The sequence below is a fragment of the Macaca nemestrina genome, chromosome 6 (genome assembly GCF_043159975.1).
Source record: "Macaca nemestrina isolate mMacNem1 chromosome 6, mMacNem.hap1, whole genome shotgun sequence".
In the NCBI taxonomy this organism is placed as follows: domain Eukaryota; kingdom Metazoa; phylum Chordata; class Mammalia; order Primates; family Cercopithecidae; genus Macaca; species Macaca nemestrina.
In genome coordinates, this window is record NC_092130.1 from 50,243,828 (window position 1) to 50,264,557 (window position 20,730).

General features: G+C 35.1%; 1 protein-coding gene across 1 annotated transcript in view; it reads right to left on the reverse strand.

Annotated features, from left to right (window-relative positions):
- LOC105467207 (chondroitin sulfate synthase 3) overlaps positions 1 to 20,730 on the reverse strand; it is a 292,371-nt gene that overhangs the window by 7,866 nt on the left and 263,775 nt on the right. The window lies entirely within an intron of this gene.

Below are 20,730 nucleotides of genomic sequence, written 5' to 3' on the forward strand. Positions count from 1 at the left end.
AATTAAAAAAAATCAGGATTAATTTTAAAAGATTTATTTAAAAAGAAAACCAGCAATAAACTAAAGCATCTAAATGAAAATAGTTAATACATTTTTGGTATCGTATTTCATAACAAAAATGGTTTATAATATTTATATTTTTAAAAATTAAAATAGTTTTATTATTTGTAATTGGTAGATGAAATTCCATGTACTTATCATGTACCACATGTTTTGAAGTGTGTGTGTGTGTATATATATATATACACACACACACACTTCCCACTATATATATACGTATATATATATGTGTATATATAGTGGGATGAGTAAATCTAGCTAATTGATGTATTCATTACCTCACGTAGTTATTATTGTGGTGAGAACATTTATCATCTATTTTTTCCAGCATTTTAAAGTATACAATATATTGTTATTAACTATAGTGATCATGTTATTCAAGAGGTCACTTGAATTTATTCCTCCTATCTAACTGAAATGTGGTATCATTTGTCAAAAATCTCCCCAACCCCTCTCTCCAGCTGACTCAGCCCGTGGTAACTAATATTCCACTCTCTAGTCCTATGAAATAAACTTTTTATTTCTATATACGAGTGAGAGCATAAATGTCAGGTTCATAGGCTCAAATATTGCAAATGAACCTCTAGCTATACATAAAACAAGAATTGACTATGTCCATAACCCCATAACAGATCATGGAGAAGCAGAGAGTCAGAATGGACACAGCATGAGTCTTCCAAAATAAGGAATTCACCCTAAGGAGGAAAACCAGTGACCTGTTGTTTGGAATGACAGTAAGAGGTTATTTGCCAGGGGAGTCTTAAATTTCATTTAGCATCCTGATATACTATTTTTACAGAGTAAGTTCTTGGTAAGATAAGGTGAAACAGAAACTATACTGATCTACACTCCTGATGTAAAGTATCATATCCAAAATAGACATGCTTGACACCCTTATGAAACAAAAAGGCTTTCTGCTAGTCTAGAACAAATTCACTAGTTCAGGCAGAAACAAAAATGAAAAAAAAATATGTAGTTATGAAGACAAAGTTCAAACCACCAGCTGATTCTTCCTTTTCTGCTAGTCAATTAAGATACCTCCATTATACCCACTCAAGATAAGTGATTACGAAGAAGAAAAAGAAGAAAAAAGATGGGATGAGGAGAAAGAGGTGAAAAGGAAGAAAAAAGGCCAGCAGCATCATGAGATGTCTGCAAATATACTGATGAATAAGAAGAAAGAAATACTGCAAACTTAAGAATACTCATCAGAAGCAGGTACAAATTGTACACAAATTTAAAAAACAAAACCGCCTCTTCAAAAAAATAACTCAATTAATAGACAAATAAGCTTAAAAAAGATAAAAACTAAACTGGCAGAGCTAAAGAAAAAAGGGAGAAAAAAATAAAATCATTGATAGACATATTTCAAGAAGCATAAAAAGAGATTTGTGAAAAACGTAGGAAGAAGAGACTTGAAAAAATTTAGCAAAGTAATAGAAATACAAAATAGAGCTTACAGTTTGGAGAAAGGGTGGTCTTTTAAGTAATTAGTGCCAGATCAGTTGGATATTCATATAAGGGAAAAAAGTAAAAACTGATCTCCTACATCCTACAATGGATGACCTGTCGATGTAAATATAAAGGTTTATTTTAGAAAAAGGCTTTAAAAAGTTTCTAAAACTTACATGAAAATATCTGCATGACTTTAGGGTAGGTGAAGATTTTGTAAATAGGGCATAAGGCACTAACCATTAAAACAGACTAATACCTTGCATTATGTTAAAATTAAGAACTTTGTTCTTTAAAAACACCATTAGGAAAATTAAAAAGGGCAATTACAGAGCTGGAGAAAAAAATTTCAATAGATTTTATGAAAAAGAACCAGTTCCCAGAATAAATAATAAACTTGTACAAATAAGGAAAAAAGGAAGGACAAATCTAACAGAAAAATGGGAAAGAAAACTTGAAAGAGTACTTCACAAAAGAGTATGTAAATACTCAACAGAGATATAAAAACATTCTCTACTTTATTCATCATCAAGGTAAAGCAACTTAAAATGACAATGGGATAACATGATGGATCCACAAAAAAATGGCTAAAGCTAAACAGAAAGATAATACCATGCATTGTCAAGGCACTGGAAGGTTTGGAACTCTCTTACACTGCTAGTGAGAATGTAACTTGGTTCTATCACTGAGAAAACGCGTATCAACTAAAATGAACATACATATTCCCTATGACTCAGTAGTTCTCTCTTAGATATATGCCCAATAGAAATACATATATAAATACATACATACACCTACATATATATAGAAGAATTTTTATAGCTGCATTATTCATACTCCAAAACTGAAAATAACCTAAATTTACATCAAGAACAGAATAAATGTAGTATATTCATGTAATGAAAAACAATACGTCAATTAAATACTTGAAATACTACTCACAACATGGATGAATCTCACAAACAAATGAAAGAAGCCATATAACAAAATAATACACTTTGTATGATTCCATTTATGTGAAATTCAGAAACAGGTAAGCTAACCTATACGGTTTGCTGTTGGAATAATGATCAAGAATCAAGAGGTTTTGTAGTTCTCCTTGAAGAGGTCCTTCACATCCCTTGTAAGTTGGATACCTCGGTATTTTATTCTCTGTGAAGCAATTGTAAATGGGAGTTTACTCATTATTTCGCTCTCTGTTTGTCTGTTATTGGTGTATAAGAAAGCTTGTGATTTTTGCACATTGATTTTGTATGCTGAGACTTTGCTGAAGTTGCTTATCAGGTTAAGGAGATTTTGGGTTAAGAGAATGGGGTTTTCTAAATATACAATCATGTCATCTGCAAATGGGTTTTCTAAATATACAATCATGTCATCTGCAAACAGGGACAATTTCACTTCTTCTTTTCTAATTGAATACCCTTTATTTCTTTCTCCTGCCTGATTGCCGTGGCCAGGACTTCCAACATTATGTTGAATTGGAGGGCTGAGAGAGGGAATCCCTGTCTTGTGCCAGTTTTCAAAGGGAATGTTTCCTGGTTTTGCCCTTTAAGTATGATATTGGCTGTGAAGCACTTCACGTCTAAAACACCAAAAGAAATGGCAACGAAAGCCAAAATTGACATATGTAATCTAATTAAACTAAAGAGCTTCTGCACAGTAAGAGAAACTACCATCAGAGTGAACAGGCAACCTACAGAACGGGAGAAAAATTTTGCAATCTACTCATCTGACAAAGGGCTAATATCCAGAATCTACAAAGAACTCAAAACAAATTTACAAGAAATAAAAAAACATCAAAAAGTGGGTGAAGAATATGAACAGACACTTCTCAAAAGAAGACACTTATGCAGCCAACAGACACATGAAAAAATGCTCATCGTCACTGACCATCAGAGAAATGCAAATCAAAACCACAATGAGATACCATCTCACGCCAGTTAGAATGGTGATCATTAAAAAGTCAGGAAGCAACAGGTGCTGGAGAGGATGTGGAGACATAAGAACACTTTTACACTGTTGGTGGGACTGTAAACTAGTTCAACCATTGTGGAAGACAGTGTGGCAATTCCTCAAGGATCTAGAACTACAAATACCATTTGACCCAGTCATCCCATTACTGGGTATATACCCAAAGGATTATAAATCGTGCTGCTATAAAGACACATGCACACGTACGTTTATTGTGGTACTATTCACAATAGCAAAGACTTGGAACCAACCCAAATGTCCATCAATGATAGACTGGATAAAGAAAACATCACACATATACACCATGGAATACTATGCAGCCATAAAAAAGGGTGAGTTCATGTCCTTTGTAGGGACATGGATGAAGCTGGAAACCACCATCCTCAGCAAACTATCTCAAGGACAAAAAACGAAGTACCACATGTTCTCACTCATAGGTGGGAATTGAACAATGAGAACACTTGGACACAGGAAGGGGAACATCACACACTGAGGCCTGTCATGGGGTAGGGGTGGGGGGAGGGATAGCATTAGGAGATATACCTAATGTAAATGATGAGTTAATGGGTACAGCACACCAACATGGCACATGTATACATATGTAACAAACCTGCACATTGTGCACATATACCCTAGCACTTAAAAGTATAATGAAAAAAAAAAAAAAGAAATGTCAGAACTATATACATAAAAATAAATCCACAGCAGTCCGGGAAATCTAAAAAAAAAAAAAAAAAAAGAGAAGCTTCTGGAGTAGTGCTGGTAATGTTCTTTTATTTATCCAGGTAGTGGTCATATGTGTACATTTAAGGTGTGAACACTCACTGAACTGCTGCTTAAGATACACTTATCTGCTATACTCCAATTAATGAAGGATTTATTTTGAAAGCATGCATATATATGTATGTTCATAAATGTGTGTGGATATGTGGGCTTGGAGAGAGAGACAGAGACAGACAGAGAGATAGAGAGACAGAAAAAGAGAGAAAGAGAGAGACAGACACACACACACACACACACACACACACACACACACACACAGAGAGAGAGAGAGAGAGAGAGAGAGAGAGAGAGAGAGAGAGAGAGAGAAGATACCAGAGAGATTTTCCCAGAGAAGGTGACTTAAAAGGGAGATGACTAATACCATGGCAGATTCTTTACCCACGGTATTTCACCTGATTCATTTTCTAAACTTGGACAAATTTTTACTAACAGATAAACAAACATCATTTGCCTTTGAAGAATATAACAGTAGATACTTTGAGAAAGATTTTGGACTTGATTTAAGATGCAGTAGCTTGGTTGCATACAATTTTTTTATTTTCTGAAAACACATGACAACTTTAATATGAAACTTTTGATCAATGTTAAATCAAATTATACCCATAATTTGCAGTGGGCTATATATCTCAATTTGTGTAGTATTAATATGTTTTACCTAAAATTGCTTCAATATTTTACACTATGTAACATCCCAAGGATTATTTTCTTTCTATGTAGGAAGGTAAAACAAATCTGATCATGTATAAATTACTAATTATACCATCTCTAAAGAATATTGGCTCTCTGAAACTATTCTTTCTTAGGGCATGCTTTACATTACTAAGAAAAGGATAAATGCTAAAATAAATTTTAAAAATTGCTCAGGAGTGAGCTGTTAAATTGCAGGCTTGTCCAGCTCCTTTAGTGATATTGAAGTGATTAATCGCACACAATTTGATAAAAATGACATTACGTTATAAAATAAATAATATTTTAGTATTGAAATGTCTAAGTAACTTACATCATCATTTCTGCTGTCTATATGGTGCTTATGTTGCCAACATATCCCTTTGCATAAATATCATAAGTGAGGAAAGACAGTGGTAGGGATGATTTTTTTTTGTTTGAGATGGAGTCTCGCTCTGTCGCCCAACCTGGAGTACAGTGGTGCCATCTCGGCTCACTGCAAGCTCCACCTCCCGGGTTCACGCCATTCTCCTGCCTCAGCCTCCCTAGTAGCTGGGACTACAGGCGCCCGCCACCATGCCTGGCTAATTTTTTGTATTTTTAGTAGAGACGGGGTTTCACCGTGTTAGCCAGGATGGTCTCGATCTGCTGACCTCATGATCCGCCCGCCTTGGCCTCCCAAAGTGCTGGGATTACAGGTGTGAGCCACCGCGTCCGGCCGGGACAATCTTTAAAAGCAGTGCATTCATACATACTCTAGGTAGAAATGATGAGTGCATCCCGAATTTATGTTATTTGCCATTAAGAATCATAGAGCATATCCTAATTTGCTATAGAGGGATGTCCAATTTATACAAGATAAAAGGGAGAATGTTTAAAAGCTTGGCTATGGAATCAGGGTATGGATTTGAATACTTGCCTCACCATTTCTAAGCCTCCAGTCTAAATCTCAGTCTCCTTCTCTATAAAATGGGAAAATGTCAAATATCTCAAAGGAGATTGAAGCATTATTAAATTTAAAAAACTATATAAAGTGCTTAGCGTTGTGTCTGGCGAATAGAATGCACTCAATAAATGACAGCTGTGTGTAAATAGCACTTTAACAAACCTCCTTCTGAGATTGTGCTTTTTAGCTAGGAGTCTTCAGAGAATGAGATTCATACCCTTTAGTTCACTTAATTCATCTTTGTTCATTTATGGAAATGCATGGGAATAATTATAAATTTGGCCACATACTCAGTATTTCAATGCATCTAGCATGCCAGTTAGGTGCCTTACTATGAGAAACACAAATTATTGTGGGGATTTCAGAAAACTACAATTCATGGAAACAGAATTATTCAACCAAGTGTCTACTGAGAGTGATGAGAATAAAATTAAAACTAGAATTCTCATGATTTTCAGTTTTGCTATAGATCGTGATACATTTTGAATGTAGCAACATTGTTCTAAGAAAAAAGCGTGTATAATTTATTTTAAAAATTATATTAATTTGCTTGAAATAATTAAGAACCTCTAGTTTACGCTGGCTTCATTTCCTTTAAAGAATTATCAGTTGATTTCATGGAACCTCCAGAACATTACACTGCAAAGAAAAATCATTTCACAACAACAAAATCACAGCAGCAATGAACACCAGTGTGTCCCAACTGACGCCAGTGCTTTAAGTGTATCACACATGATCTCACCCTCTGAGAAAGATTATCTGAGAGGCTCTAGGAAAATCTTCTATAAAAAACCTAACAGAAGAAGAATAAATGCCAAGAGGCAGTTGTATGTTGAATTATTTAGTCTTCTACCGTATTAAACTTTCATTACCCTTCTTAGAATTATTAATAATGAAAACATAGCATAGGTCATTTCTGAAATGATCATAGCTATATAAATGAGAAACTTTTTTTTTTGGTTTTCTTGAGATGGGCTCTCACTCTGTCGCCCAGGCTGGAATGCAGTGGCCTGATCTCTGCTCATTGCAGTGCTCCTGGGCTCAAGCAATCCTCCCACCTCAGCCTCCTGAGTAGCATGCCACTGCACCTGGCTAATTTTTCAATTTTTTTTTTTTTGTAGAGTTGGGTCTCACTATGTTGCCTAGGCTGGTCTTGGACTTCTTGGCTCAAGTCATCCTCCCACCTCAGCCTCCCAAGGTCTGGGATTACAGGCATGAGGCACCATGCCCAGTCTTAAATGAGAAACTTCAAAATCTTAAAAAGAAACAAAAACAAAAACAAAACAGTTAGGAGTTGATTACTAACAGGCACAAGGTAACTTTCGGAGCAATGGAAAGTTTGTAAAACTAGATTGTGGTAATGATTGTGTAACTGTATAAACTTATCAAATATCAGTAAAATGTAGTACATATAAGGAGAAAATTTTGTGGAATGTAAATTATACATTGATGAGGCTATTTAGAAAACAATAGGGAATGCTAAAAATAAAATACCGCTAACTCTAGCTTTAAAAACAAAGAGATGGAATAATACATAGTCACCAAAATACCTTTAGTCACCAAAATATTTTTGGAATTTCCAAAAGCTTCTGAGGTTGGGCAGGATCATTTGGAAATAGGTGGAAATAAGAGGCTAAGTAGATCAACGTCAGTGCCCAAAGGGTTCAAGGATAGTAGATCTCAGAAAGTACCAAGAAAATACACTGTCTGAAAATGTAGGGCCTAAAACATACTCTACATTTACAACTCCAAGTTCAGGAACTCAGGTGAGCTGGGCAGGCAAAATAAACCCTGATGGCAACATTTGGTTTCAGAGAAGTAGAAAAGACAGAGGTACAGAAAGAATTAAACACTTAAACCCTAGCTTCATGAAGCAGGTTTAATCTGAAGCAGCAGAGAAAATCTATGTCTTTTCTTTGTGGAAATCAGCAAGCTAAGAATTATAGCAAACACTCCTACCAAAATAAATCTATGGTGAATAGCTTGTCCAGGAATAATGCAGTTTTATTCAGAGATGAGTCATTTATCTAAAAAAGAAAAACAGTGTAACACTGACACGAAGTATCAAAAAAAAATTAGATGAAAAACTACCACTGCCTTTTCCCCCCAGAAAAAAAGCCATGAAATTGAGAAAAACATTAGGCACCTGTTTTTGAAAATGTATGAAGCATCTGCCTCTATCTTCATAAACAACAAAGCAGAAATATAAGATCTCAGGGGTGTGATGCTAAGATGAAATGTCAGCTCAAAGAACAAAGAAATAAAGAAATAATTAAAAAATAAAGTCTATCACAGGCATGAAAATAAAATCAGAAAAACACACACACTGTGGAAAGCTATTATTAAGGTATAGAAGGGCAGAAATTAGGAAAACTAAGGAAAATGAAATAGAAATAAAGAGTTAATGACAGTTGAAAGAGAAATCATACTGATAGGAGGGTAGGCTAAGAAAAGCCAAAAACATACTTACAGTGACTGAAAAAAAAATAAAACAGAAGACATAAAGATACAATTTAAGAAACTGTTATTAAAATAAAAGGAGTATCGTATCTACATTAAATGTACGTCTTACAGTGTGTGCCAGATAAAATCAACCCGGAATGTTCAATAAAAGAACAAAATCCTTTGGAAGGTAGATAAAAAGTTCAAGTCGACTTCTGAATAAAAGTGGTAGATTTAACAGTAATTTCCACATTTACTATTTATTGAATTCAATGAGGACAGTAATAAAGTGATTCTTTAAAGGTATACACAAAAACATAGGGAATAAAAGAAGGGGAGGACACGATAATTGTGGAAGTTGACTGCACACAGATAAGTGGTAATAGATTTAGCAAAGTGTAGAAAACTGAATTGTAGACTTGCAATGGGCAAAGCCAAGAATAAACTTGAACTGAATCTTAGAAACCCTTACTGGAACCTCCAGAAACAGGAGTAAAATTTTGTAGAGTGAAAATAATCAGTCAGATTGTGCAGCCAGACAACTGACCCTCTCTGAGCAAAAAAGTAATATTAACCAACTTAATATTCATTTTCCATCATCTCTGAATTAAGCGATATCCTTGTCACTGTTGACAAAACCAAGTCACTTTTTCAAAGTTTCTCATCAGATTTTCAACCCTTATGCTCAATCTTGAGCAGTTTATAAGGATAGAAGCCATCTCTACAGAAATTAAGAATATGGCCGGGCGCGGTGGCTCGCGCCTGTAATCCCAGCACCTTGGGAGGCCGAGACGGGCGGATCACGAGGTCAGGAGATCGAGACCATCCTGACTAACCCGGTGAAACCCCGTCTCTACTAAAAAATACAAAAAACTAGCCGGGCGAGGTGGCGGGCGCCTGTAGTCCCAGCTACTCGGGAGGCTGAGGCAGGAGAATGGTGTGAACCCAGGAGGCGGAGCTTGCAGTGAGCTGAGATCCGGCCACTGCACTCCAGCCTGGGCCACAGAGCCAGACTTCGTCTCAAAAAAAAAAAAAAAAAAAAAAAAAAAGAAATTAAGAATATTCAGGTAGAAGAAGAAAACCAAAAGAAAGCATATTGAATAACTATCTTCAGAAAAGTGAGGGAAGATAATAAGAACATAAAACCAGACCACGGCCGGGCGCGGTGGCGGTGGCTCACGCCTGTAATCCCAGCACCTTGGGAGGCCGAGACGGGTGGATCACGAAGTCAGGAGATCGAGACCATCTTGGCTAACACCGTGAAACCCCTCCTCTACTAAAAAATACAAAAAACTAGCCGGGTGAGGTGGCAGGCGCCTGTAGTCCTAGCTATTAGGGAGGCTGAGGTGGGAGAATGGCGTGAAACCGGGAGGCGGAGCTTGCAGTGAGCTGAGATCGCACCATTCACTCCAGCCTGGGTGACAGAGCAAGACACTGTCTCAAAAAAAACAAAAACAAAACAAACAAAAAAACAAAACAAAAGACCACAAGTAGATCCATATTTATCCATGTTTATATGTTTTATATCTATCCACACATAATCACACATATCAAGTATACATGTAGAAAACCCAAAACATAAAATGCATCAAGATTAAAATATAACAAATTTCAAAATGCAAAACAAGAGTTGGAAAATAAAGGTAATAAAATCTCCTAGAAAGTTAAGCAAAAAGACAAAAACTGAAAAATACGTGGGAAAAGTTTTAAGAATTACAGGAACAGTTCAGGAGATACAATATCCAAATAACAGTAGTTCCAGAATGAGTGAGCAGAGAAACAGAGAGGAAAAGCTATCAACATAATAATTCAAGAAAATTTCCACAAAATGCAACAGATAAAGGGCTTGAGTTTCCAAATTCAAAGGGCTTATTCTATAAAAGCTAAATCTGATGAAATTAGACCCATATGAAGCATACCCCTGTGAAATTTTAGAGCCTTGAGGCAGAGGATATGTTAGATGCCTCCCGGGAGGATAGTGATAAAAGGCTCAAAAAGCAGTATGTCTATAGACTTCTCAATGAAAACTGGAAGTACAAAAAGTAATGAAATAGTCATTTCAAAATATAGATGAAAATGGCTTCAAACCAGAATTCTATAGCTAAACAAGACATCAATGAAGTGTTAGGAGAAAATAAGGTCATTGCTGTACCTCAAAGAACTATCTTTCAAGCTCATTTCTCAGAGAACTATTAATAGCTTTGTTATTCCCAAGCAGAGAGGAAATCAGGAAAGAGAAGACATGGTGCAAATGGGAACATAAAGGGCAACCAACGGATATTCCAGCAGGTCAGAAGGCAAAAGGAAGGGATTGTTCAGAAAATGAAATTGATAGAAAACCCAGTAAATCTGGAGAAGCAGTTAGTAAAGAATATAAAAAATGAATATATATATACACACACATATACACACTATATACATACTCATATGTATGTATGAAAAATTATTATGTGCCCCTTATGAAGTATAGGGAGTCAAGGACAGGATACACATGTGTGATTGTGTAACTTAGTTAACTTAGTAAAGTTAACTAAGTCAATAGCAAATGACTAAAACTGGAAAATGAAGAAAAAACACAAGGAAGTTATTAGAGATGTCATAATCAAAATAACAAGTATTTTAATTCAATCTTTTTTTTATACTTTAAGTTCTGGGATACATGTGCAGATACATGTTACATAGGTATACAGGTGCCATGGTGGTTTGCTGCACTCATCAACCTGTCACCTACATTAGGTATTTATTGTAATGCTATCCCACCTCTAGCACCCCACTCCTCGACAGGCCCTGGTGTGTGATGTTCCCCTCCCTGTGTCCATGTGTTCTCATTGTTCAACTCCCACTATGAGTGAGAACATGCGGTGTTTGGTTTTCTGTTCCTGTGTCAGTTTGCTGAAAATGATAGATTCCAGCTTCATCCATGTCCCTGCAAAGGACATGAACTCATCCTTTTTTCTGGCTGCATAGTATTCCATGGTGTATATGTGTGACATTTTCTTTATCCAGTCTATCATTGATGGGCATTTGGGTTGGTTCCAAGTCTCTGCTACTGTGAATAGCACTGCAGTAAACATATGTGTGCATATGTCTTTATAGTAGAATGATTTAAAATCCTTTGGGTATATACCCAGTAATGGGAATGCTGGGTCAAATGGTTCTAGAACCTTGTAGATTTGCCACACTGTCTTCCACAATGGTTGAACTAATTTACACTCCCAACAATAGTGTAAAAGCATTACTATTTCTCCACATCCTCTCCAGAATCTGTTGTTTCCTGACTTTTTATTGATCACCATTCTAACTTGTATGAGATGATACCTCATTGTGGTTTTGATTTGCATTTTTCTAATGACCAGTGACTAGGGGCTTTTTTTCATGTTTGTTGGCTGCATAAATGTCTTCTTTTAAGAAGTGTCTGTTCATATCCTTCACCCACTTTTTGATAGGGCATTTGTTTTTTTCCTGTACATTTGTTTAAGTTCCTTATAGATTCTGGATATTAGCCCTTTGTCAGATGGACAGATTGCAAAAATTTTCTCCCATTCTGTAGGTTGTCTGTTCACTCTGATGACAGTTTCTTTTATTGTGTAGAAACTCTTTAGTTTAATTAGATCCCATTTGTCAATTTTGGCTTTTGTTGTCATTGCTTTTGGTGTTTAATCATGAAGTCTTTTCCTATGCCTATGTCCTGAATGGTATGGCCTAGGTTTTCTTCTAGGGTTTCTATGGTTTTAGGTCTTACATTTAAATCTTTAATCCATCTTGAGTTAATTTATAAGGTGTAACGAAGGGGTCCAGTTTCAGTATTCTGCATATGGCTGGCCAGTTTTCCCAACACCATTTATTAATAGGAAATTCTTTCCCCATTGCTTGTTTTTGTCAGGTTTGTCAAAGATCAGATGGTTGTAGATGTGTGGCATTGTTTCTGAGGCCTCTATTCTGTTTCATTGGTCTACATATGTGTTTTGGTACCAGTACCATACTGTTTGGGTTACTGTAGCCTTGTAGTATAGTTTGAAGTCAGGTGGCATGATGCCTCCAGTTTTGTTCTTTTTGCTTAGAATTTTCTTGGCTATACAGGCTGTGTTTTGGTTCCATATGAAATTTAACGTAGTTTTTTCGAATTCTGTGAAGAAAGTCAATGGTAGCTTGACGTGAATAGCATTGAATCTATAAATTACTTTTGGCAGTGTGACCATTTTCACCATATTGATTCTTCCTATCCATGAGCATGGAATGTTTTTCCATTTGTTTGTGCCCTCTCTTATTTCCTTGAGCAGTGGTTTGTAGTTCTCCTTGAAGAGGTCCTTCACATCCTCTGTAAGTTTTATTCCTGGGTATTTTATTCTCTTTGTAGCATTTGTGAATGGGGGTTTACTGATGATTTGGTTCTCTATTATTGGTGTATAGAAATGCTTGTGATTTTTGCACATTGATTTTTGTATCCTGAGACTTTGCTGAAGGGCATTACATATTGGTAATGGGATCACTGAAACAAGAAGAGCTAACTACCTGAAATATATATGCACCCAATACAGGAGCACCCAGATTCATAAAGCAAGTTCTTAGAGACCTAAGAAGAGACTGAGATTCCCATACAATAATAGTGGGAGACTTAACACCCCACTGTCAATATTAGACAGATCAATGAGACAGAAAATTAACAAGCGTATTCAGGACTTGAACTCAGCTCTGGACCAAGTGGACCTAATAGACATATACGGAACACTCCACCCCAGATGAACAGAATATACATTCTTCTCAGCACCACATTGCACTTATTCTAAAATTGACCACATAATTGGAAGTAAAACACTCCTCAGCCAACGCAAAAGAACGGAAATCATAACAGTCTCTCAGACTACAGTGCAATCAAATTAGAGCTCGGGGTTAAGACACTCACTCAGACTGCACAACTACACGGAAGCTGATAAGCAAAGTCATCAATTTTTTTAAAATTTTTTCTCCTAAATGACTATTGGGTAAATAGCAGAATTAAGACAGAAACAAATAAGTTCTTTGAAACCAAAGAGAACAAAGGCCCAACATACCAGAATCTCTGGGACACAGCTATAGCAGTGTTAAATGTATAGCATTCAATGCCGATAGGAGAAAGCAGGAAAGATCTAAAATCTACACCTTAATGTCACAATGAAAAGAACTAGAGAGGCAAGAACAAACAAATTCAAAAGCTAGCAGAAGACAAGAAATAATTAAGATCAGAGCGGAACTGAAGGCTACAGAGGCACAAAAAGCCCTTCAGAAAATCAATGAATCCAGGAGCTGGTTTTTTGAAAAGATGAACAAAATAAGATAGACAGCTAACAAGACTAATAAAGAAGAAAAGAGAGAAGAATCAAATAGATGCAATTAAAAAATGATAAAGGGGATATCACCACTGATCCCACAGAAATACAAACTACCATCAGAGAATACTATAAACACCTCTATGCAAATAAACTGGAAACTCTAGAAGAAATGGATAAATTCCTGGACACATGCACCTTCCCAAGACTAAACCAGGAAGAAGTCGAATCCCTGAATAGACCAATAACAAGTTCTGAAATGGAGGCAGTAATTAATAGCCTACCAACCTAAAAAAGCCCAGGACCGACAGATTCACAACTGAATTCTGCCAGAGGTACAAAGAGGAGCTGGTACCATTCCTTCTGAAACAATTCCAAACACTTGAAATGGAGGGACTCCTCCCTAACTCATTTTATGAGGCCAGCATCGTCCTGATACCAAAGCCTGGCAGACACAACAAAAAAAGAAAATTTCAGGCCAATATCCCTGATGAACATTGATGTGAAAATCCTCAATAAAATACTGACAAACCAAATCCAGCAGCACATCAAAAGGCTTATCCACTATGATCAAGTCAGCTTCATCCCTGGGATGCAAGGCTGGTTCAACATATGCAAATCAATAAATGTAACCAATCACGTAAACAGAACCGATGACAAAAACCACAGGATTATCTCAACGGATGCAGAAAAGACCTCTGATAAAATTCAACCCCTCTTCATGCTAAAAACTCTCAATAAACTACGTATTGATGGAACGTATCTCAAAATAATAAGTTATTTATGACAAACTCACAGCTAATATCATACTGAATGGGCAAAAGTTGGAAGCATTCTCTTTGAAAACTGGCACAAGGATGCCCTCTCTCACCACTCCTATTCAACATAGTATTGGAAGTTCTGACCAGGGCAATCAGGCAAGAGAAAGAAATAAAGTGTAATCAAATAGGAAGAGAGGAAGTCAAATTGTCTGTTTGCAGATGACATGGTTGTATATTTAGAAAACCCCATCCTCTCAGCCCAATATCTCCTTAAGCTGATAAGCAACCTCATCAATCTTTTTTGAAAATCAAAATTGTTTAAAAATTTTGAAAAAAGTCAAAATTTAGCATTTTGATCTGAACTCTGGATTTGCATTATAAATTCAAAGGATCACTTAAGGTTTTAACAAATATACATGTCATGTGTCTTTGATAAAAATTAGGTTACACTAAATAATCATCTGTGTAACATACACATTTTGATAAGTATTATCCGTAACCGAGAGACTTATGTTAGAAATTTTCCTGTATCTTCGGAAAGGGACCCACACTTGATAAAAAAGGAGCTGTTTCCTTTCGTTGTTCTCACTTAAAGGAGCCCAGGCACCTTTCCTTCCTAGAATCTCTTCTCCTTGTTGCCTGCCAGGCCTCTTGTTTTCTCTTTCTTCCATCCTGTCAACACACTATTAACTCTGAATTACATCACAAATGTTGCCACCTTTTTCAACTACATGTGAGAAATTCTATTCTATAAATAACTCAGAAATCCTCCAAGTGTATGTCTTAATTACCCCAGTCTCCTTCTGTCTTATACTATAGATGTTTGTCATTTCTCTCTTACAAGTCTATAAATATCCTGAAGGAAAGGAACAGGCCTTTTCCATGTATGTCTCATTGTAATTCAGGGGGGTGCATGTGCATTGCAACAAAGTGCTTAGATTCTGGAGCCAGATGCCATGGACGGAGCCAGGCTCTAAAACTTAATAAACATGTGACCTTGGACAAATCCTTTAACTTTTTGCCTCAGTTTAACTATTTGTAAAGTAAGAAATACAATAAATAGTATATACCTCATAGCGTGGCTGTTAGTGTTAAATGAGTACTTGTATTTGAAACATTTAGAAAAGAATGTGGTATATTGTAACCATTTAGTTATTATTATTGTATATAATTAGTTATTATTATTGTAGTTGTTATCTTTGTAGTTGTTGAAATTTGTTTTTATATTATTAATGTAGGTATTGAATAAATGAGTACATGAAAATGGTCTTGATTAAATTTGCCTTAGAGAATGATTCAAATATATTTACAACAGCTGTCATTTGACTTCAGATCATAATTTGAAAACTAAGAAACTAAATTATCTCTGTTAAATGAAAGAGAAATAAGAGGCCATACTATTATGGATAAAGGTGTTTGTGAACATCTTTGGTCTTCTCTATGAAGGAAAAAAGTCTCCTTAATTTACTTATGTAAAGAAGTTACTTCAATCTGAAAGCTTTTTTGTTTTCATTATGCCACTACTTTTTTTTTTTTTTTTTTTTTTTTTAAGAGAAGGGAACCTCTAACTTGGAAAAATCTGTTTGTATCTCTTCTTAGATATGAGATGAAGGAGGATTTGGGAGATATGACATGAAGGAGGCATTCTTTTACTAGGAAGTGAAGACTCTGCAAATTAGAAAAATTGTGAAGGCATATAAGAAAATAAAAAATCATTTAAGTGGTGTACAATATAATGGTGAATATGTACCTACGGGTTCAGTAATTTGCTTTGCAAATATTTAAACCCATTTTATTTTCAATGATTTAGTTACATAACTAAATGGAGAGTTGTATTGTCCTTAATGAAAATGACAGTAATCTTTCTTTTATAAGACTAGTGAATATAAAAATTCTAAGTAAAATAGTGAATTTTCAAATTAACACAATTGTTTGTCCTCAATTATTGTCTGCAGATATTAACAGTAAGATTCCTAAAATTTGCCCTACTTCTCTGGTAATAATGGTAAAATTAAAAAAAAAATCCTGATTCTCAATATTAAAGAAAAGAAATAATTTGAGGGAAAATAAATATACATATTTCATTCTATAATTATGGAAAGAGTGAAAACATGTTAAAAGGTGTATATAGCTTGAATGAATTGTTTAAAGCAATGATCTGGTATAAGAATAATAGGGTATGCTCTTCTTCATATCATGTATGCATATTTTTCATATAAAATAAGAACATTTTGCTACTAAGATTTATAAAAATAATAGCACCTTGATAATAGATACATCTGATCTATAAACTCTACTTTTGAATTCACTATACGATGTGTGATAAAATTGCATGAAACTAAGTCCATGTGTGTATACATGCACACAAATGCCCATACACAGAGTACTTGCAAAACTAAGAAAATCTGAATAAGATCAGTGGATTATATCCATGTCCTGGTTGTGATACTTGAGTATAGTTTTGCGAGATGTTATCAGTGAGAGAAACTGGATAAAGGACACATGGAATCTCTTGGTATTATTTTTTACAACTGTATGTGAATTGATAATTATTTCAAAACAAAAGGTTAAATTAAAAAAATAATGATGCAAAACAAAAATTTGTCTCTTGCCTCTCTCTCTTTTTAAAGGAAATCCCTCCCCAAATATATTTGTAGCAGTATTGAAAACATGTAGTACAAAGGCTATAGATGTGATTTTTGTTGCTGCCTTTTTTCTTGGTGAGTCCACTATTTTGAATAAATTTGAATTTGAAAGATAATAAGAGAGCAGTGCATTTTCAAGTTATTTTCAGTCCCATCAGCTTTCTCCATGTTTGTTATAAATTTAAGTTGTCATAAACTTAAGTTTCCTGAAAGCATTTTATATTTGTGAATATCCTTTTAAAGTAACTTTTAAAAAATCTTAAAATTTCCTTTCCTTTTGAAATCTTATTGCTTGCTACAATATGGATGAAACGTGAGGACATTATACTAAGTGAAATAAGCCAGTCACAAAAAGACAAATACTCTATGATTCCACTTATAAGAAATATCTAAAGTAGTCAGAATTATAGAAATAGAAAATAGAATGGCAGTTTCCAGGAGCTGGAGTGAGAAGAAAATGGGGAGTTGCTGTTCCGGCACGGAGTTTCAGTTTTGCAAGATAAAAAAGTTCTACAGATGTGTTGCACAACACATGAATATAGTTGACACTACTGAACTGTACACTTCAAAAGAGTTCAATGTGGCCAGGCACGGTGGCTCACGCCTGTAATCCCAGCACTTTGGGAGGCTAAGACAAGCAGATCGCCTGAGTCCAGAATATTGAGACCAGCCTGGGCAACATGGCGAAACCCCATCTCTAAAAAAATAGAAAAATTAGCTGGGCGTGGTATCACACACCTGTAGTCCCAGCTACTTGGGAGGCTGAAGTGGGAGGATGGTTTGAGCCTGGGAGGTCGAGGCTGCAGTGAGTTAAGATGGTGCCACTGCACTCCAGCCTGGGTGGCAAAGTGAGCCCCTGTCTCAACTATCTCAAAAAAAAAAAAAAAAAAAAGAAAAAAAAAAAAGGAGTTAAACAAAAAACAATTCTTTTTCTTCACTTTTTATTTTACACAACTTTCATCTTTTTCTAAAAGTGAATGTATATCACACTCTGGCCAATTAACATATTTTGTTATAAATGTTTCCTTCTGGATTAGCTTTATTCATGGGCAAGATCTCTCTTGTAACAGGAAAAAAAAAATGGTTTCCTTTGACCATAGGCTCATATTTTGCACACTAGAATCCTAGAGAAAGAAAAGCAGACCTCACCACCCAGACAGGGCAGAAAAGTGACACAAGAAAAACCGAGTGCTATTGAGAGCACTGAACACAGCACTGAGCTATGCCTAAGGCCAGAGCACACTCAGACTTTCCGGCTGCCTAGGACTATAGTTTCTTCTTTATTCCAGTTAGTTCAGCTGTGGTTCTGTCACTTGTACCACAAAGCATCCTGTCAAAAACAACCTGATAAGTGAAGTTGCAATTTCAGCTTGGTACTAGTGCTCTGTATGGTTTTGAAGAAAGTTTGCCTTCTGTTTAATTAGTTAGTTCAGTCTTGGTTGAAATCCAAGTAACAATCTGATATGGGTAATCTGCACCATTAAAACTGACACATTTTTCCTGTTTCTTTTTTTCTTTTTTTTATAGCTATTTTAGTTTTTTAAAAACCTGTCAGACAACACAGAAAATAGCTTGCAGATAACAACTCTTATATGTGATGAAGATTTCTCAGAAAGATATATTCTATACAATTTAAAAACACTTTCAGACAACATGGAAAATAGCTCATAGATATTAACTCTCAATCTCTGACATAGATTTCTCAGCAGAGTATATTCTGGATACCTGATGTCTTAGACAAATACCAAAGAGATTAAAAATCTTAAAGAAATCACTAAGATCATCAGATTTGTTTATAATGGTATAATGACACATAATCATTTGTTAGTTTAAATAAACCCATATGCCTTAATTAAAACTATCCTTTTAGAATTAAAATATTACTCTAATAAGAAAAAAAATCTAATGATAACTGAACTTAACTGCTCATCTATCTGCCTGATTTAGCCTGACATACACATATTCAGAGAGTGACTATATAGATACTTCCTGAGATACAGTTAAGATAACACTAGATGATTCTTTAAATCTACACATTTCTCTTCCTCCAAGGCCTTTGAAAAAATTTGGTAAACTTTCAAGTACAATTTTACATTTATTTTTTCCCTAAACATTTTAAGTACTCACTATTTATTATAAGGAAGAGGTAAAGAAGAATATTAGGTTTGCAAGTTGCCATTTTGCAAACATGCACACACCCTTTATTCATGTAATACCAATATAACGACCTCCTTCACTAGTGATTTCATTTTCTTCTAAATGATTGGTTCACAGCATAACTAACAATAGACAAAGAGAAGTTATCATTTCCAAACTAGGCTTTCAAGACCTTTGAAAAACAAAATGTAAAGTAATAGTTACTCAAACAACTCAACAAGAAAAAAAAAAAAACTTCATTAAAACTGGGCAAAGGATATGAACAAACATTTCTCAAAAGAAGAAATACAAACAGCCAACAAACACATGAAACAATGCTCAACATCACTAATCATCAGAGAAATGCAAATTAAAACTACAATGAGATATCATCTTACACCAGTCAGGATGGTTATTATTAAAAAGTCAAAAAACAACATGTTGGCATGAATGCAGGGAAAACAGAATGCTCATACACTGTTTGTGGGAATGTAAATTAGCTCAACCTCCATGGCAAACAGTATGGAACTAAAACAGTAAACAACTAAAAACAGAATTACCATTATACCCAGCAATCATACTACTGGGTGTCTATCCAAAGGAAAAGAAATAATTATATACAAAGATACCTGTACCTGTATGTTAATCACAGCATTGTTAACAATAGCAAAGTCATGGAATCAACCTAAGTGTCCATCAACAGTTGACTGGATAAAGAAAATGTGGCATATACAAACCATGGAATACTATGCAATTATAAAAAAGAATGAAATAATGTCCTTTTCAGCAACACGGGGTGCAGCTGGAGGCCATTATCCTAAGTGAACTAACTCAGAAACAAGAAACCAAATAACACATGTTTTTTCTTATAAGTGGGAACTAAACAATGAGTACACATGGATATAAAGATGGAAATAATAGATACTAGGGACTCCAAAATGGGCAAGGTGGAAAGGGGGCAAGGGTTGAAAAATTACCTTTTGGTTACAATATTCACTATTTGGGTAATGGGTACACTAGAAGCCCAGTCTCTACTAGTACACAACATAGCCATGTAACAAATGTGCACATGTACCTCTTGAATCTAAAATATTTTATTAAAAAAATTAAAAAATAGAAAGAAAGATGGGAGCTGCTGCCCAATTCATGAAAGTACTGTATCCATGGAGGAAATATAATGAGGGTATGATGTCACTGATCATGCATAAAATCATATCTTCCTTCCAGATAAAAAATAGGAAATTACCTTCTTTCTAATTCATATGTTTCATTCCAGTTTTGAAAGCTTTCAAATACCAAGTAGATTCTTATTTAACTAACGTGCTAAAGCAAAAGTCAAAGGTTGTATTGGTTGTAGTTACTGTTTTGTTTTTATTTTTCTGTGCTCCCAAAATTCAAGCAACCAACTATTTAGCCTTGTGAAAAACTTAACATAAGCTTATCTAATTCTGCATAAACATTATATCATTCACTAATGTTAGAAAGCATAAAAATGGGTCAGATAAAGTTAGGACAAACTTAGGATTTTTTTGTTTGAAGGATAACATATACTTCTGTGAGTA